This window comes from Pteropus medius, unplaced genomic scaffold, assembly GCF_902729225.1.
Source record: "Pteropus medius unplaced genomic scaffold, Ma_sr-lr_union100, whole genome shotgun sequence".
Classification (NCBI taxonomy): Eukaryota; Metazoa; Chordata; class Mammalia; order Chiroptera; family Pteropodidae; genus Pteropus; species Pteropus medius.
The window spans coordinates 30,462,486-30,479,754 of NW_024349800.1; the positions used below are offsets into that span (position 1 = coordinate 30,462,486).

The 17,269-nt window shown below is 36.2% G+C and overlaps 1 pseudogene; it reads left to right on the forward strand.

The window, feature by feature from the left end:
- The first annotated feature begins 4,513 nt into the window (after positions 1–4,513).
- LOC120621647 (peptidyl-prolyl cis-trans isomerase A-like) lies at positions 4,514–5,041 on the forward strand (annotated as a pseudogene).
- The last annotated feature ends 12,228 nt before the right edge of the window (positions 5,042–17,269 follow it).

A 17,269-nucleotide genomic window follows, 5' to 3' on the forward strand; every position in this document is an offset into this window, starting at 1 on the left:
CGGGGGAGGTAGCTATGGGAAAACATGTTAGCTGGAGCGTCCTGGAGCCGGGAAGAAGGCAGTCTGGAGTGGACGTTAACTGGCTGAGTTGGTCATTTCTGCAAGGCCTTTCCTTTGCAATTTTTCAGATGCCTCTTCTCCTCTCTCAATATAATTATTACCAAACTGGATCCAAGATCATTGGACACAAGACTGTTGGTCAGCTGAGGAAGTAAGCTACCCAGAAGAGGCTTTAATCTTATTATAATTTGTCAAAAAATTGCTTAAGCATTTTATCAGGAAAGCATATTTCTTCCCAGGAGATTCTGTCCCAGGTTTGAACCAATTTTTCTTTATCATAATCTAATTCATTATTCAAAACTCAGAAGTACATTTAACATTAAAGCTTATTCCCTCTCCCTGCTTGATACTGTTTAGACTAGGTTTGGGAGAGGGCATGGTTGATTCCTCCCCTTGCCTTAGTTTCCCCTCCTGGGTGTGAATTGGAAGGAACAGGTAATTTCGGAATCCAGTTTGGGCTCTCTAGGGTTGGCAAGTATTCAAAGCTGATTAGTTCTTTTACAGGATTCTTTGGGGAGTGGGAGGCTCAAAGCTTTTCGCTACCAGGTTTTCCTGACTGCTGCTCCCTTGATAGACAATGTCTTTACTCACACCCCCATCCCAGTTCCTGTCTAGAATGCTACACCTCCTCCCTCTTTCTGCTGAGAGAGACTAGCGGCATTCAGCAAGAAACCTACCTGAATGTGATACCTTTTAAAATAATCACTGGACCAGATCTCACCCTCCCGTCACATCTAATTGTGGAGGCTCATATCTCTGCCCTACCACTGATAGAAGTCGCAGTTGGCAATGAATTGGCAGAGATTATTCAGGTATCTCCAGTCACAGCCTTTCCTCTTCACTTTCCGCAGGTATGGGTCAAATACCAGTCTCTTCTAACTCCAAGGAGTAAATGCCAAGTTCTCAAAGTGGTTCTTTTAAAGACCTTCTTACTAGGCTTGTGGCATGGAGAAACACCTGGTTTCACTCTCCCATGGTGGCAGAGGAATGGAGAGGGAAAAGCCACAAATTTCCAATAACTTTCCCCAAAGAAATCCTCTGGAGCCTGAGGATTTTTAAAAAAACCGGTTTTAAAAATCCCTTTTGCATGACATTGGTAGTCTAGCACCTCATTTTGAAATCTGTGTGTACTTACTGTTTTGTTTTCAGTCTCGAGTCTCACTTTTTAAAATAAAAATCTCATTTTTTAAATCAATAGAATTCAGTATATACTGTATAAACCTTGTTTGGATTCTGATTTGAATATGTAAATTGAAGAAGATATTTTTGAGACCATTGGAGAAATTTAAACACAGGTGGACTATTAAATATTATAGAATTATCTTTAACTTTGTTACATATAATAATAGAATTTTTTGAACAAGCCTTATCTGTTAGAGTATATATTGAAATATATAAGGGTGCTATAACTTGATATTTGGGACTTGGTTTAAAATCCTTGGGACAGTTTAGATAGAGTAAATTTACTAAATTGTTGACACTTATTAAGCTGGGTCATAGGTACATAGGGATTCACTATAATATTCTCCAATTCTGTGCATGTTTGAAATTTTTATGTAAAGTTTTAAAATAAAATTTAAAAAGAGACCATTTTCATTTTATAAAATATGTGACCAATAATCTTCAAAACTGTCATGGTCATGAAAAACAAAGAAAGCCCAAGAAACAACTGAGAGTGGCCCTAATGAGACACGATGACCAAGTGTAATGTGTGTTCTGGATGGAATTCGGGATCAGAAAAAAAGACTTTAGATAAAAATGGAGGAAATCTGAATAAAGTAGACTTTAGTTAATAGTAAGGTAGCAATACTGGTTCATCATGACAAAAGTATCATACTAATGTAAGATATTAATAATGGAGAACTGGATGTGGAGTATAGGAGAACTCTGTACTATCTTCATAATTTCACAAATCTAAAAAAGTTTACTTTTCAAAAGTCCATTTTAATATGTTATATATTTGTGTAATGACATTTCAAAATAACTTCTCACTGTAGTGTATGAGCAGCATTGGTAGTTTTAAAATATTTTAAAACTACTTCAGTATATGAGCACATGATTTACATTTTTAGTGAACTTCTAAGTAGTCATGCTTAGGCAAAGGTAGTACTTAAAGGTTGACCTTCGAAGTGCTACAGGAGATCTTAACTGGTTTAAAGACAAACAAATAGATCATTACATATAATAATAGCTCAATTAATGAAAAGAATGTGTTACAGAAACATAATTTCCATAAGAAGAGAATATATAAAATGCATGAGAACATATTCCATACTCTAGAAGTGAGGAAACAGGATGAGAAAATATCGATATCATTATGCTTAGTATCAAGTGCTTCAGAAAACATGAAATTAGCATTTGTAAGTCTTGAGTAAGGCAAGGATAAAGTTAAGGTTAAATAAAGAGGAAATATTCACAGATACTACATTTTGTACACATCATAGAGGCAACAAATGGCAAAGCTGTGTTTGGAACAGCGTTCCCAGGCTCTGAGCTATAGCACCGAGAGAGAAGGGGAGAAAGGTACAAACAACAACTCAGACAAAGCATAGGCAACACAGGCCCTTCCTCTTCTAATACCTCTGACAGCCAAACACAGACTTCAGCTAGTCTCAGATTTCCTTTTCCATAGAAACAAGAACACTCTCTGGGGAAGACATCCCTCTGATTCCTCCTTAGTGTACACACACACACACACACACACACTTGAAAAGCACTAATCACCCTCAGATCTGGACAAATGTGACAAGAGTCCTGTCTTTAATATAACTCATCTATTCTTTGTAACTATATGAGGTGATGAATGTTAACTAAACTTATTGTGGTAATCAATATATGTAAGTCAAGTCACTATGCTGTATGCCTTAAAATTATACAGACAAAGCATATACAGGCAGGGAGTGCAAGTTTCCCTGCCAAATCTCTGCTCTGAGTGTGTGTGTGTCTATTTATATATATATATATATATATATATATATATATATATATATATATATATATATATATATATATATGTAAATGTATATATGTGTGTATATATATAAATTTTTTATATATGTAAAATATATAAAAAGACTATTCATTGATTCTTAAGTAGAGGGTTTTTAATCTGGCAGAGTAATCAAGTATTGAATGATTGGTAACCGTTTTGTAAAAAATCTCTTAGATCCCCTTAAGAAATTAACTTATAGAATACCCGAGGGATAGCAGCAAAAGTGGAAGCAGTGAAATAGAATGGAATTAAATCATTCTAAATAAACCGAATTGTAACCAAAGTGGCTTTGAATGGGCAGGCCTCTTCTGCAAAAGGAAGAAAGTGAAATGAAAAGCTTGATTGCTTCCAGGAGTCCACAGGTTCATAAAGGGTGGGAACAGGCTTTCCGCTCAATCACTGCTCTCTGAAAAATAAGTAAGGGATACAAAACCATTTCATGATGCCTTTGGTGGACCACTGGGTTGGTATAAAACATCCATTCCAATCTCTTTCTAGCTTGCTACATCACCCAGGCATTCTTGCAATTAGGATTCTTTGTGTGATAGAGACTCCACCAAAAGAAGTACCATGCTACATGTGGAGGGAGAGCGTGAGTAAGGCAGAAGCACTCTGCTGCTGGTTCTGTGATAAGCACAGTGATAGAGGAGCTAGTTTTTCTGTGGCCTTGTTAATTGAAGCCACAGTGACTGTAGCTTCTTGGGCACCAAGAGGTAGGGTGTAGGATATCATTTTACTAGTTAACATGTTAATACTAGCAAATGTGATGGGTTCTGGAGTGGCAACTTCCTGGAGGTGCCAGTTTCCAGACCATGGAAACTTCCTGATGGTGACAGGGGAGGCAGAGTTTTAAAGCTGGCAGCTTCCCAATTTGACACATGGTCCTGACTGCAGAGGAAGCAATAGCTTACTTGGTGGCCCAGTTCTGCAGTGAGAGTGGACCCTGAAACATCAATCTCAAAGTGTTTCTCAACCCTGGTTGCATATTAGAATCACTAGAGGAGCTTATTAACAATATACATATTCATGCCCAAAGGTTTTGATTCAATATGTCTGCAGTGGATTCCAGAATCAATATTCATAAAAGCAACCCAAATGCCTGTGGTACAAAACTAAGGTTGAGAACCACTGACCCAGAGACTCTTTCATTAGCCCTCCCAACAACTAACTTCATAACCCATTTAATACCCAAATGTTATAGCAATTTCTGTTTGAACTGTCTAGAATGGATTGCTTTTTCTGTAACTGGAGCTTGGTCAATGCAATGCCTGGGGGCAAAATCTTCACAATCATATTAAGTCAAAATTTAAACAGAATGAAAGTGCAAATATGCCATCACCTCCTCTCAATAAAGGGACATTAAAATTTTTCGTTCTTACAAAGAGAAGAAATAAAGATTGTAAGAAAAAACAAGCTAAGGCCTTGCAGACACTGTGGCCCCAGAGCCACTTACATCCAGTCATGGTCAACCCACCTGTGTTTGACATCACCGTCACAGCGAGCCCTTGGGCCGCATCCCCTTTGAGCTGTTTGCAGACAAAGTTCCAAAGACAGCAGAAAATTTCCATGCTCTTGAGCACTGGGAAGAAAGGATTTGGTTACAAAGGTTCCCGCTTTCACAGAATTATTCCGGGATTTATGTGCCAGATTGGTGACTTCACATGCCATAATGGCACGGATGGCAAGTCCATCTATAGGGAGAAATTTGATGATGAGTATTTCATCCTGAAGCATACAGGGTTTGGCATCTTGTCCATGGCAGATGCTGGGCCCAACACAAAAGGTTCCCAGTTTTCATCTGCACTGCCAAGGCTGAGTGGTTGGATGGCAAGCATGTGGTCTTCGGCAAGGTGAAAGAGGACATTGATACTGTGGAGGCCATGGAGCGCTTTGGGTCCAGGAATGGCAAGACCAGCAAGAAGATCACCATTGCTGACTGTGGACAACGCTAATAAATTTGACTTGTTTTATCTAAAAGAAAAAAAACAAGCTAAGAATGGTAATAAAACTAAGCCTAGAGTTTTGAAAAATAAGTTGCTGTCAAAAGATTATAGCATGAAGGCTTAGGTAACATATATTCTGTAAGCAGTTATATCCTCCTTGTTTATTTTTATCATTTACTTACTTTTCAGCTATAGTGTTTAATTTTGAACAAAAGTAATGAAATAATATTAAAAATAACCCTTCCAATGCACAGTTTAAATGAACCATAATTTCTGGTCTATTGCTGCCACCTACCAACTATCCAAGGCAAAGCAGCTCACGGGAATATGATTACTGTTCCAATCTTTCAGGATGTTAGTACCACCAAAGTTTTCCCTCATTTCAGTGTCACACTTCAAAAATACTTTTAGGTACATGTTAATCCCTTAAATGATAAGCAGTTTAAGTGTTGTTAGGACTCTTCGCTCAACAGATCATTTAAGTATTAAATTATCTTGACCATGAATTACTATTAGACATGAATGTTATAGAAAATGCAAAATTTACGAGAAAAAATTTTTTCAGTAAATATTGCTTGAACTCCTACTATACAGTAGGTATTACGGTTTATAGTATACTCATCTAGTGAATCTTTTAAAATCAGCCTTCTTTAAAGGTCTTGTGTCTCAGAGATACCTTGTTGTGTAAATAAAATGATTACCTGGGTATAGAAAAATTTTTGCAATATGGAAAGATTTCATCTAGAATTATTTACTTCTCAGTATCATTTATAAAATCTTGTCTTAACAAGGCTGCTGATGATGAATGTAATAAAGTATGAATAATTCAGCACTTAAAACATATTTTGTTGATTGGATATATGTGACTTCCTTTGGAGTCAGTGAATAGTACATTAACTTATATCTGCAGTGGCATTTTATATACCAGATACCATTTGCTTTTTACAGTAACCCTGTGAATTAAGTAAGGCAAGTGCTATCTCTATTTTAGAGATAAGGAAATTGCCTCAGATCATTTAAGGGATTACCCAAGATCGCCCAGGAATAGAACCCCATCGGGAACCTGGCCTTCTGGGGTAAAAGTCAGGGTTCTTTCCACTATGTTGCACTATCTTAAGCAGTCTGTCATTCATTCATTCAATAAACATCACTTGAGTGGTTACTGTGTGCTATGTGCAGGTTCTAGGGAGAAGGTGGTGTCTAATTTAGAGTGGGGGTGAAATGGAAATTGATTGTCATGGATGGTATCTAAGGAAGTGATATTTGAAGGATATAGGAATGAGCCAGGAAGAAAGGCGAGAGAATTTAATCCAGGCTGAGGAATACCATGGAGAGTGCCTGAGCTTCCCAAGTAGGAGGAACTGAAAGATCGGTGTGGCTGAAACATTATTAAAAAACAGGGAAGGTGACATTAAACATGGCTATCAATACAGGCAAGAAGGAGCCATATGAGCCACATTATGTAAGGCATGGTAGAGTCTGGTCTCTGTTCTGAGTATGGTGGGAAGCCAGTAAAGGATGCTCAGGCTTTATGCTACATGCTGCAAATCAGAAAATTCCTGAGGGGAGGGGCGAAATCAGCATACATCGTTCAGCTCACTTCAGTGCATTTTCGTTCTTTGCCAGATCTTGGCACATAAAATCCTGGATGCTTTAGTTCCTTTCCAATGTCTTAAATACCTAGAGTTTTATTTTGGTTTGGTGTTTATCTAGTTTTGATAGTTATTCTCAATTGGTGGTTGCTCTGATACAAGCTAACTTGAAACAAGAGTCTTCTCTCACTTTCTCTGAAGACTATTTCATTGTGTCTTCAGCCATCTCAAGTCTTTTGTGTCTTTTATGTCCTTTATTCTCTCAGCTGATGACTTTGACTAATGCTTCAAGGAGAAAATAAAATCCATATAACCTACTACTAAGTGGTAGCAGATATAGCAGAGTAGAGCAGTCGCATGGATCCAAGGAACAAAAATTAGAGTTCAAGAAAACAAATACGACCAGCACTTGAGAAGCGAGCCCTACATTTGATGTGACTTTTGCCCTTAGGACATTTACCAAGTCTTAAACTGCGCAATAGTGAGAAGGCAAGAAACCAAGCAAAAATCATTGCTAAAAAGATAAGCAGAGCTTTTAGCAATTTCATGGTACTGGATAGAGAAAAATTATAGTTCAGGGCCCACCAAGGAAGAAGGGCCCTGATAAACTCCACAGACTTCTGTGGATACTCCTGAAGATACTCTATGATTAAAGACAAATAGAAATAGACCAACTCTCACAAAGCCTAAAATTATCTCAACCACTTACAGCATCAAAATGATCTGACTCTACTCTAATTGATGACAAAAAGAAAGTTAAATCTTTTCAGAGGAAAATAATATCAACTAGAGTCTTTACATTTTTTTCTGGAATTAAAAATAATACCAGGCATGCCAGGGAATAGTACTGAAAGACAGAAGACCAAGAGAAAAAAGACAATAGAAACAAACTACAAGTAAATCAGATATTGCTCTTATCAAACATGGATATTTTAGAGTGGGAACCTGAGTTTATGAGAAGTACATTATGGGATTACCAGCTATATTAAGTGTTTATTTGAGGGTGGAAATCATGAATTTATATTGATACCAATCTGCTCAGTTGTGTCAAAAAACACATTGCTTGGTCACACAACTAGCCCAAAATGCTTCAAATAATGATTCCCAGGAGATGGTACATAAAAGCCAAGGAAGGACAATTCTGAAGGGTGTGTTTTGCACTATTTCCCAGAGTTTCCCCATTGAAACTACTTGGAATAGTTGGCTTAATAGTACATCTTCCACTGAATGTGTTCTCTTCCCTTCATTACTTCCCCATTTCTCTAACAATGTAATCTATACTTCACAAATAAACCCTTTTTATGCAAATCCTTGTCTCAGTGTCTGTTTCTAGGGGAATCAGAAGTTAGACACTCTTGTGCACAGGTGCAGATATAGAGAAATATGTCCAGAGTTGGAGTTTTGCTAATTAAGAACAACAGATAAAGGAAAGGCACAGGAGCATTATTAAAAACAGCCAAACTTCAGGGGGAAAGAAGAAAAAAAGAAAAAATGCATAAAATGTCCATTGGAAATATCCAATTTCCACATGAATTTTCTCCATTTATAAAATGCCCTTTCTTCACCCCAATTAAGATCACCTCAACACCTAAAAAATATCTGAATAGTTTTTTTAAGTAACATTCAAAAAATATCTGAGTAGTGTAAATTTTTTTTCTTCCAGAAACAACTAAATAATATGCCAAAAACTTTGTAGATTTGGAAAGGAATGCTTGAATTAGGCACCATGCTGTAGCTTGACATGTTACATTGCATATACAAACATTCTCTAAGACCCGATTTTAGCCCTCACTTTTTGTGCAAAGCTCCATTAGTCCTTTTTATCTAGCTGTACATTATAATCACATAAGGAATGTTTTTCCCACTCCAGAGATTTTAATTTAATTAATATGGGGTTGGGCTAAACATCAACATTTTCTTGATAATCCCTCAGGTAGTCCTAATGTTTACCTTGGGTTGTGAACCATCCATCTAAAGGATTGTATAAGGATACTGATATTTATGTAATGCTTTTTCCTTTTCAAAGTGATTTTTATAAAGTGTAGCATACACAAACTAAAATAAGCTTTAAATCGTGGTCTGCAAGGGAACTGAACTATTTATCTGGTTTGCCACTCAGGCCCCAGAATCTTACATCTAAAAGTCTGGCAGAATCTAACCACTTCAGAAATCTCTGTATGACAATATATGGAAAAGTTCTTTCCAAAGATGCTAAAGGGACTTGTGGAGCATGACTAAGCTCACCCGTTTGTGGTATATAGATTTTACTATACATTAATTTAAAAATAAATATGTGTGATAAATTGCCAGAGGTATATAGTAGGGGGCTCTGATAATTTCCAATTCTTCCTCGTGAAGGAATTTATGAAAGCTCTTGGTCATTGTAATCAAAGGAATAGTTTCTTTTCGCTTCCAGTCTTGATTCTGTTTTCCAAGACTCTGATGATCTTCCTCCATGCATCAAGCTCCCGTTGTCCCATAGCAGACTGCATGAAAATACATTTTATATCAGAACGCTAATCCTACTGCAGAATATTCTTAATCTGTATATTTGGAACATCTCAAAGTTCATTTTTAAATGCCAAACCCATACTACCAATAGAGGCTGTCCCCACAGTTACACTCAGGAAAATACTGGCTGCTTGCTTTTTTGTTCATTCTGGGCCAGCTTCAGTCTGTTTAGCTTAGATTTGCAGTGCTCTCTTTAACCTGCAGGCTGTGGCATCTTTTTTCTGTATCTGCAAGCATTTCCTACATCTGCAGCATGTCCTGGCCAGCTAGGGCAAGGGGAAGAGTTTATTCTGCTCCACTTGGCAAAAAGAGTAACTTCAAGCTGTAAAAGGATCACCTGTGGTACTTCCTGTGGAAGAGCATTAGATACCCTCTGGCAGCACTGACTCGGGGCATAACTCTCTAATATTTTGTATCTACTATCTTGAGGTCTATACTTTGAAATAAAAATTAATCTTTTTTGATAGTCATGAGAATGTTATAAGAACAGGAAGAAGAGTTATTACCCATTTTACAGATGAGAAAATGGGGACAGAAGCAAAATCAGACTAAGTCATACAACTATTTAGTTCCTAGAATTAGGATGAGTAAAAGCATGATAACCATTACATGGATTTATATGCAATTTTAAATTATATTCTTATGTAAAATGGTACAGGACAGAATTAAGGAAAAAAATGACAAACTGGGAAAAATATTTGTATCATGCATAATTAAAGAGTTAATATCAATATGTTAGGAACTCCTACAAATCAATAAGATAAAAGTACCGCCCTAATAGTAAAATGGACAGGAAACTCATAAAAGAATAAGTACAAATGGCCAAAAAATATATGAACTGCTTATTAGCGAATGAAAATTAAAACAATGGTCCAGTGGACATTTTTCACTTTTACCTATGCATTATTCCTTCTCCATTTTTTAAATTAAGTTTATTAGGGTAACATTGGTTAATACAATTACATAATTTTCAGGTGTATATTATCATTTGACATTCATATATTCTACTGTGTGTTTACAACCAAAGTCCAGTTTTCTTCAGCTACAGTATATTTGATCTCCTTTTCCCACTTCACTCTCCCCCTAAACCCTATATTTGACCCTCTTTTCCCCGTCTACTTCCCCTTTCCTCCCCCACCTCACTAGTAAACACTAGTCTATAGTCCTCTGGTAACCACTAGTCTATAGACCATGTCTATGAGTCTCTATTTGTTTGTCCTGCTCATTTGTTGCTTTTAGGTTTGTATCCCACATATAAGTGATATTATGTGATTTTCAACTTTATCTGTCTGGCTTATTTCTCTTGGCATGATTATCTCAAGTTCCATTCATGTTGTTGCAAATAGCAGTATTTCATCTCTTCTTATGGCTGAGTAATAGTCCATTGTACATATGTACCACAGCTTCTTTAGCCAATCATCTATTGTAGGACACTTCAGTTGCTTCCATGTCCTGGCCACTGTGAATAATGCTGCTATGAGCATCGGTGTGTAAATATTTTTTTGGATATGGGTTTTCAAGTCTCTGGGGGTAAATATCCAGTAGAGGGACTGTTGGATCATATGGTAGATCAATTCTTAGTTTTTTGAGGAACCTCCATACGGTTTTCCATAGTGGCTGTACCAATTCGCAGTCCCACCAGCAGTGTATGAGGGTTCCTTTTTCTCCGCATCCTCTCCAACATTTGTTATTACTTGTCCTGTTAATTATAGCTATTCTAACAGGTGTGAGATGGTATCTCATTGTGGTTTTGATTTGCATTTCCCTAATAGCGATGTTGAGCATCTTTTCATATATTTGTTGGCCATTGGTATGTTCTCTAGGGAGAAGTGTCTGTTTAGGTCTACTTCCCATTTTTTGATTCTCCATTTTTCTTTAATATGAAACACCTTTCTCCCCAATTTCAACTACGACGTTCTAAGAGAGTTGATAATATTTGTAAAGACATCTATTCTTTTCACTGGTGTAGCAAGCAATCTCTTTTTCTCCTCCTCTTCACTTGTGAGACCTTGTGGTTTTGGTGGGACTAATCCCTTCCCCCATTCTCGTGCTGGGGTGGAACATGACCCCATCCTAACTAATGAGGTTTTCTCATCCTCCTTGCCACAACGATTAGCCCAAGATAAAACCCCATATCCAAGCCAAGCTATCCAAAGTTTTCTTTAGAACCTTTGCTAGAACCATCAGAAATAAGGTACTCCCTTTGAGGCTCATGAGACTTCTGAATCATTTAAGCCTGGAGCTGCCAGGAACAATTTTGGCAACAGGCAGAGAAAACTTGCCTGAGAATGAAGACAACAAGGAGGAGAGCCAGCCAAAAGATAAAAAGCGAGTCTGATGACATTTTTGAGTGCCTGGATCTAGCTGTTCCTGAAAACAGGAACTCTCTCCTAGACTTTTCAGTTACATGAGCCAATATATTCACTTTTTTTTTTTTTTTTGGCCTAAATCATCTTAAACTGGGTTTCTATCATGGCAATAAAATGAGCTCTGATAGACGTAGAATTAAATCAAAGAGAGCAAAGATTTCTCTTACCTCTGGGCCTCCTGAACTGAAATTATATAAGCCTAGAGCTCCCTGCAACCACTTCTCTCTCTCCTTTGAAGAAGTCTGTCTGCAATAGAAGAATGAGAATAATACATTTCTCTGACATCAATTGAATTCCTGAATCAAGTCAACCCTGAGGCCAGCATTCAGATCAATGAGGCAATAAATCCCATATTTTGCTTAAGCTGACTTGTATTAAGTCTCTATTACTGTAACCAAGAGTCCTATCTTATCTGTATTTATCTTAACAAAAATAAGATATACATTTCCCTAAAATAAAAAATAATAATAATATCCAGTATTATTGATGATGTGCCAAAATAGGGACTCTCACATACTGCTGGTATTGAGATACAAACATTTTGTAGAGTAATTTGACTATAGACCCTAAAATCCTTTAAGATTACACATACTTGGAGAAGGGAGAAAGGGATGAATAGGTAGAATAAGGGATTTTTAGGGCTATGGAACTATCTCTATGATACTGTAATGGTGAAGACATGGCATTATACATTTGTCAAAACAAACAAACCTACACAATATCAAGAGTGAACACTAATGTATATATGGGCTTTAGTTAATAAAAATGCATCAATATTCATTCACCTATTGTAACCATAAATGTACCACACTAATGCAAGATGTTAATAATAGGAAAACTGCGTGGAGGCAGGGGTGAATATGGGAGCTCTCTTTACTTTATGCTCAATTTTTCTGTTCATCTAAAACTGCTCTAAGAAATACAGTCTAATTGTTTAAAATGAAAGAAAAAAATTAGACATGCTTTACAGTTGGGTAGTTATAAATTTATCCCAAGAGAAAAAAATTGGGCAAAGATACAAAGATACAAATAAAACAATTGTCATTGCAAAGTTGTCTATTATAGTAAAAAATTGGAATAAAAATTTACTCAAATGTCTATCAGCTTTAAAAAGTTAAATAAATGAGGATTCGTATGCAGTTAGAGAATGGTGATGCTGAAAAAGGCTACTTATCTAGGGTTCAGGGATGAGCTTCAGGGGTTCAAATGCTCGCTCTCTCAGAGCCATTTGTGGGTTCTTTGGAGGCCCTGCGAGGCCCTCTGACTACGTAACTCCATGATGTAGTGAGCACTATTGGGGTGACCAGTGGTACTCTGAGGTCAGTGCCTTGGCGGGTCACACTTTTGGGAAGATTACTTCCAAGAAGCTTAAACTCAAAGTACCTTGCACTCTTTAAAAATCCTCAAGGGCCTCCTAGCACCTACAAAGTCAAAACTTGGCATGGTATTCAAAGCCTTTCATTATGTGGTTTAAGTTGACTATTCCAGCCTCATTTCCTATTCAGAGGGGCTGTTCTTTACCTTTTGAAAATACTAGGTCAATTTTTCTATAACTGTTCAAAAAATAGTCTCATATGAATAAGGTAAAACTGCAATGGTCAATTCAAATCACAATTTCATATATAATTCCTGATGTGGACCAAATAGAAGGCAAATTAAAATGTGGCATGGTTTTGTACAATTGGTAGATTGTAAAAAATGAGAATCTGTTTTAATGTGACATAAGAGACATTCTTCTGTGACTAACACAGAGGTTCTAATGCTGACCCCATAAAGAGGAAACCAAAAGGAATTTTTTGGTTCTACAATGAACTAAATCTGAAAAGCCATAATCATGTAAATTGTCATTATTTTTTATGATTTTTGAAAAAACTTAGAGATAAATCACAGAAGACTAAATTGGGTTTACAGAAAATACTACGTTATCCACCTGGAAAACTTAAAACTAAATTTGCAGCTGCCAGAGGTTGGAAAGTAAAAGAGAAGAGGAGCAGGTGAAGGAGACCATCCGAGCACAAACATCCTCTACGAGAGATGCTCTCTTGGTTAATGGAACAGTAGATAATGGTTCAAGGATATTGCCTGAAATCAAAGAGGCGATTGATGGAGGTGCAGAGATTAGTGACAAAATTATCTTGGGAGGAGGGAGACAGGGCAAATGAGCTAAATTTGCACCCATCATGATAGCTAAACCAAGAAACAACACATTTAGAGATCTCAAGGTAATCACAAAAAGAACTAAAAACAGAAACTGTTAAAAGTAGTTACCTCTGGAGAATAAGCTAAAAGGACATCATGAGGAAGCGATCAGTCAAATCCAGAATATAGGACAATCTGTGAGACAACTGACATAGTTTCTCTAACAAATCAGTGGCAATGGTAGTGAGTTACAGAGTAAATGACACTTAGGAGACAAAACAATTGAATTCAATGTGAAGACTATATTTAGCATCCTTATTAGAACAATTTTGACACAGTGAGGAAATTTTGATTATGAACTAGATATAAGAAACTTAATTTTGTTAAGTATAATAATAATATGGAGGTTAGATTTTAAATTATCTTTTGTCGTGAAGTATATCTAGATAAAATAATAAGATATCTGGGATTTGCTTTTAAAATACTCCAGTGCCAACCCTTCCAAACCCCAAAATATAGGGGGATAGAGAAACAAGACTGTCCAAATGTTGATAATTGTGGAGGCTGGATTCATGGGGTTCACTGTCCCATTCTTTCTGCTTTTATATATGTTTGAAAATTTCCAAAACAATATACTGTTTGGTTTTTATTTATTTACATATTTTTAAAGCAGATGCCTCTGAAGAGTGGAATGGGGTTTGGGGAGCAGTAGTGACAAGAAGATGATTGTATATTTTTCATTTATTCAATGAATATTTATTGAGTGGCAGCAATGTGTAAAGCACTGTTTATGTACTTTTTGTATAGGAATAGAACAGATCTAAATTCTTATTCTAGTAGAGTTCACATTACAGTCAGGGGAAAGAGACAATAAACCACAAACATAATAAGTGTTAGTATGTTAGAAGTGGATAGTGCTATGAGGAAACAATAAAGCAGGGTAAGCAGGATCAAGATTGGGGCCAAGGTTATAGTTTTAAATGGTGTCAGGGAAGGGCTCATTGAGAAATGTGATATTTGAACAAAGACTTAAAGGGGATGAAGGAGATTATAAGCCCTTTTGAATTGTTGATTTTCAATTATGTTCATGGATTACTTTGATAAAAAGAATTTTAAAACATTACTTTAAAAATAAAAATAAAATAAAATCTATTTCTTCCTCACTCCTCCTTCTCTGCCTATCAAAATCCTTTATTCTTGAAGCAAACTTCAACTGATGAGATTTCATGAGGTCTTTTCATTCATAGGGAGAATTTACTGCTCTTTTGTGTTCTCTTGTACATTACTAGTAATTCTAAAAGGTATTTCATTCTCTCATATAATATGGCTCTTTATAGCTTCACTGTTTTCACTTTCATTATTTTATTTATACCTCACAATGATTTTGAGTGATTTTTATTTCAATATCATTATTACTCCTTCTTATCAAGTGAGAAAACTAAGGCTCTGAAATAGTAAATAAGTAACTTACATAGATTAACCAGACACAGAGACAGAATCTGAGTTCTAGATCACATCTTTTGAAAACGAATATTATTACTTCTCTGCCTCATTCCACTACCTCTCCATAATTAGTTGTTGCTAAGAGTCTTTTCTATGTTAAAATTAGATTTGAATCAAAGTACTATTGCATATGATATTAAATCAGGTAGTTTCAGAAAACCTTAGGAGGAAAAGCAAGTCTCTCACCTAATCAGTTCCCAGTCACTATACAAGGACAATACTTTTTTCACCGTTTCTAGTTTTAATTCTGGTGGTTGTCCATTTAACTCCAGATAATATTCTCACACCATTATATATTGATCTTATTACCTTTAGATATTATTTGCTGATTTTCTCCCATAAAAGGGGAGAATTTAGCTCATTTGAATTGCCCTAATGTCTCAAGTTAGGTTCCTCAGGACACTGACTCTGAAGCAAAGACTTGCATGCAGTAGGCTTTTGGGGACAACCCTGGAGGAATGAAGGCAGCAGGACTGAGCTATGGGAAGAGTTGACCTGCTGTGCAGTTGAGACAGAAGCCTCAGCCCACCCCAGAAACGGGCTGGGATAGCCCTTCACAGTTGTCCTGAAATAAGACAAGGGATCTGGGCCTTTATACCCCACCATCGACCAGTCATTGGATGCAAGCTAAGGGATATGAAGTTAAGTAAAGTATTTCTAGTCAGCTGAGAACAATTCCAGAAAAAGGACTTAGAAGTAAGTTGTCAGCAGCCAGTACTTCCAGCATCTGGAGAATGAATGTCAGTCCCGAAGTGGGAATCTGAGCAGAACATTCTTTGAAAAGATAAACAAAATTGACAAACCTCTAGCTAGACTCATGAAGGAAGAGAGAGAGAAGACTCGAATAAGTAAAAATCAGAAAAGAAGGAGAAGTTAAAATGGACATCACAGAAACACAAATGATCATATAAGAATACTATGAAAAGCTATATGCCACGAAATTGGATAACCCAGAAGAAGTGGGCAAATTCTTAGACGCATACAACTTTCCTAGACTGAATAATAAAGAATTGGAAAACCTAAAAAGAGCCATTATTAGGAAGGAAATGGAAACAGTCTTCAAAAACCTCCCAAAATACAAAAGTCCAGGACCAGATGGCTTCACTGGTAAATACTACCGAATATTCAAAGAAGATTTAATACCACTTCTTCTCAACCTCTTCCAAAAAATTGAAGAGGAAGGAATACTTCTTAACTCATTTTATGAGGCTAACATTACCCTGATACCAAAACTAGGCAAGGACATCACACAAAAAAGAAAATTATAGGTCAATATCTTTGATGAATATAAATGCAAAAGTCCTAAACAAAATATAAGCAAATTGAATATAGCAATACATTAAAAGGATTATATATCACGATCAAGTGGGAGTCATTCCAGGGTTGCAAATCAATCAATGTGATATACCACATTAACATAATAAAAGATAAAAGTCTTTTTATCTTTTATTGTGATCATCTCAATAGATGCAGAAAAAGCATTTAACAAGATACAACATATATTTATGATAAAAATAGTGAAATGGGTATAGAAGGAAAATATCTCAACCTAATAAAGGCAATATATGACAAACTCTCAGCTAGTATCATACTCAACAGTAGAAAAACTGAAAGCTTTTCTTCTAAAATCAGGAACAAGACAAGGATGCTCACACTCACCACTGTTATTCAACATAGTACTAGAAGTCCTAGCCAGAACAATTAGACAAGAAAAAGAAACAAAAGGCATTTTTCCAAATGGGGAAAGAAGAAATAAAACTGTCACTATTTGCAGGTGACATAATTCTATATATTAAAAACCCTAAAGACTTCGCCAAAAAACTATTAGAAACAACAAATAAATACAGTAAAGTTGCAGGATATAAAATCAATACATAAAAATCTGTTGTGTTTCTATAAACTAACAACCAAGTATCAGTAAGAGGAATGAAGAAAACAATCTCATTTACAATCACAACACAAATATACCTAGGAATGAACTTAACAAAGGAGGTGAAGGACATGTACACTGAAAACTACCAGACATTGTTGAAAGAAATTAAAAAAGACACAAAGAAATGAAAAGATATTCATGTTCCTGGATTCAAAAAAATAACATTGCCAAAATGCCCATATTACCTAAAGCAATCTACAGATTTAATGCAATCCCTATCAAAATCC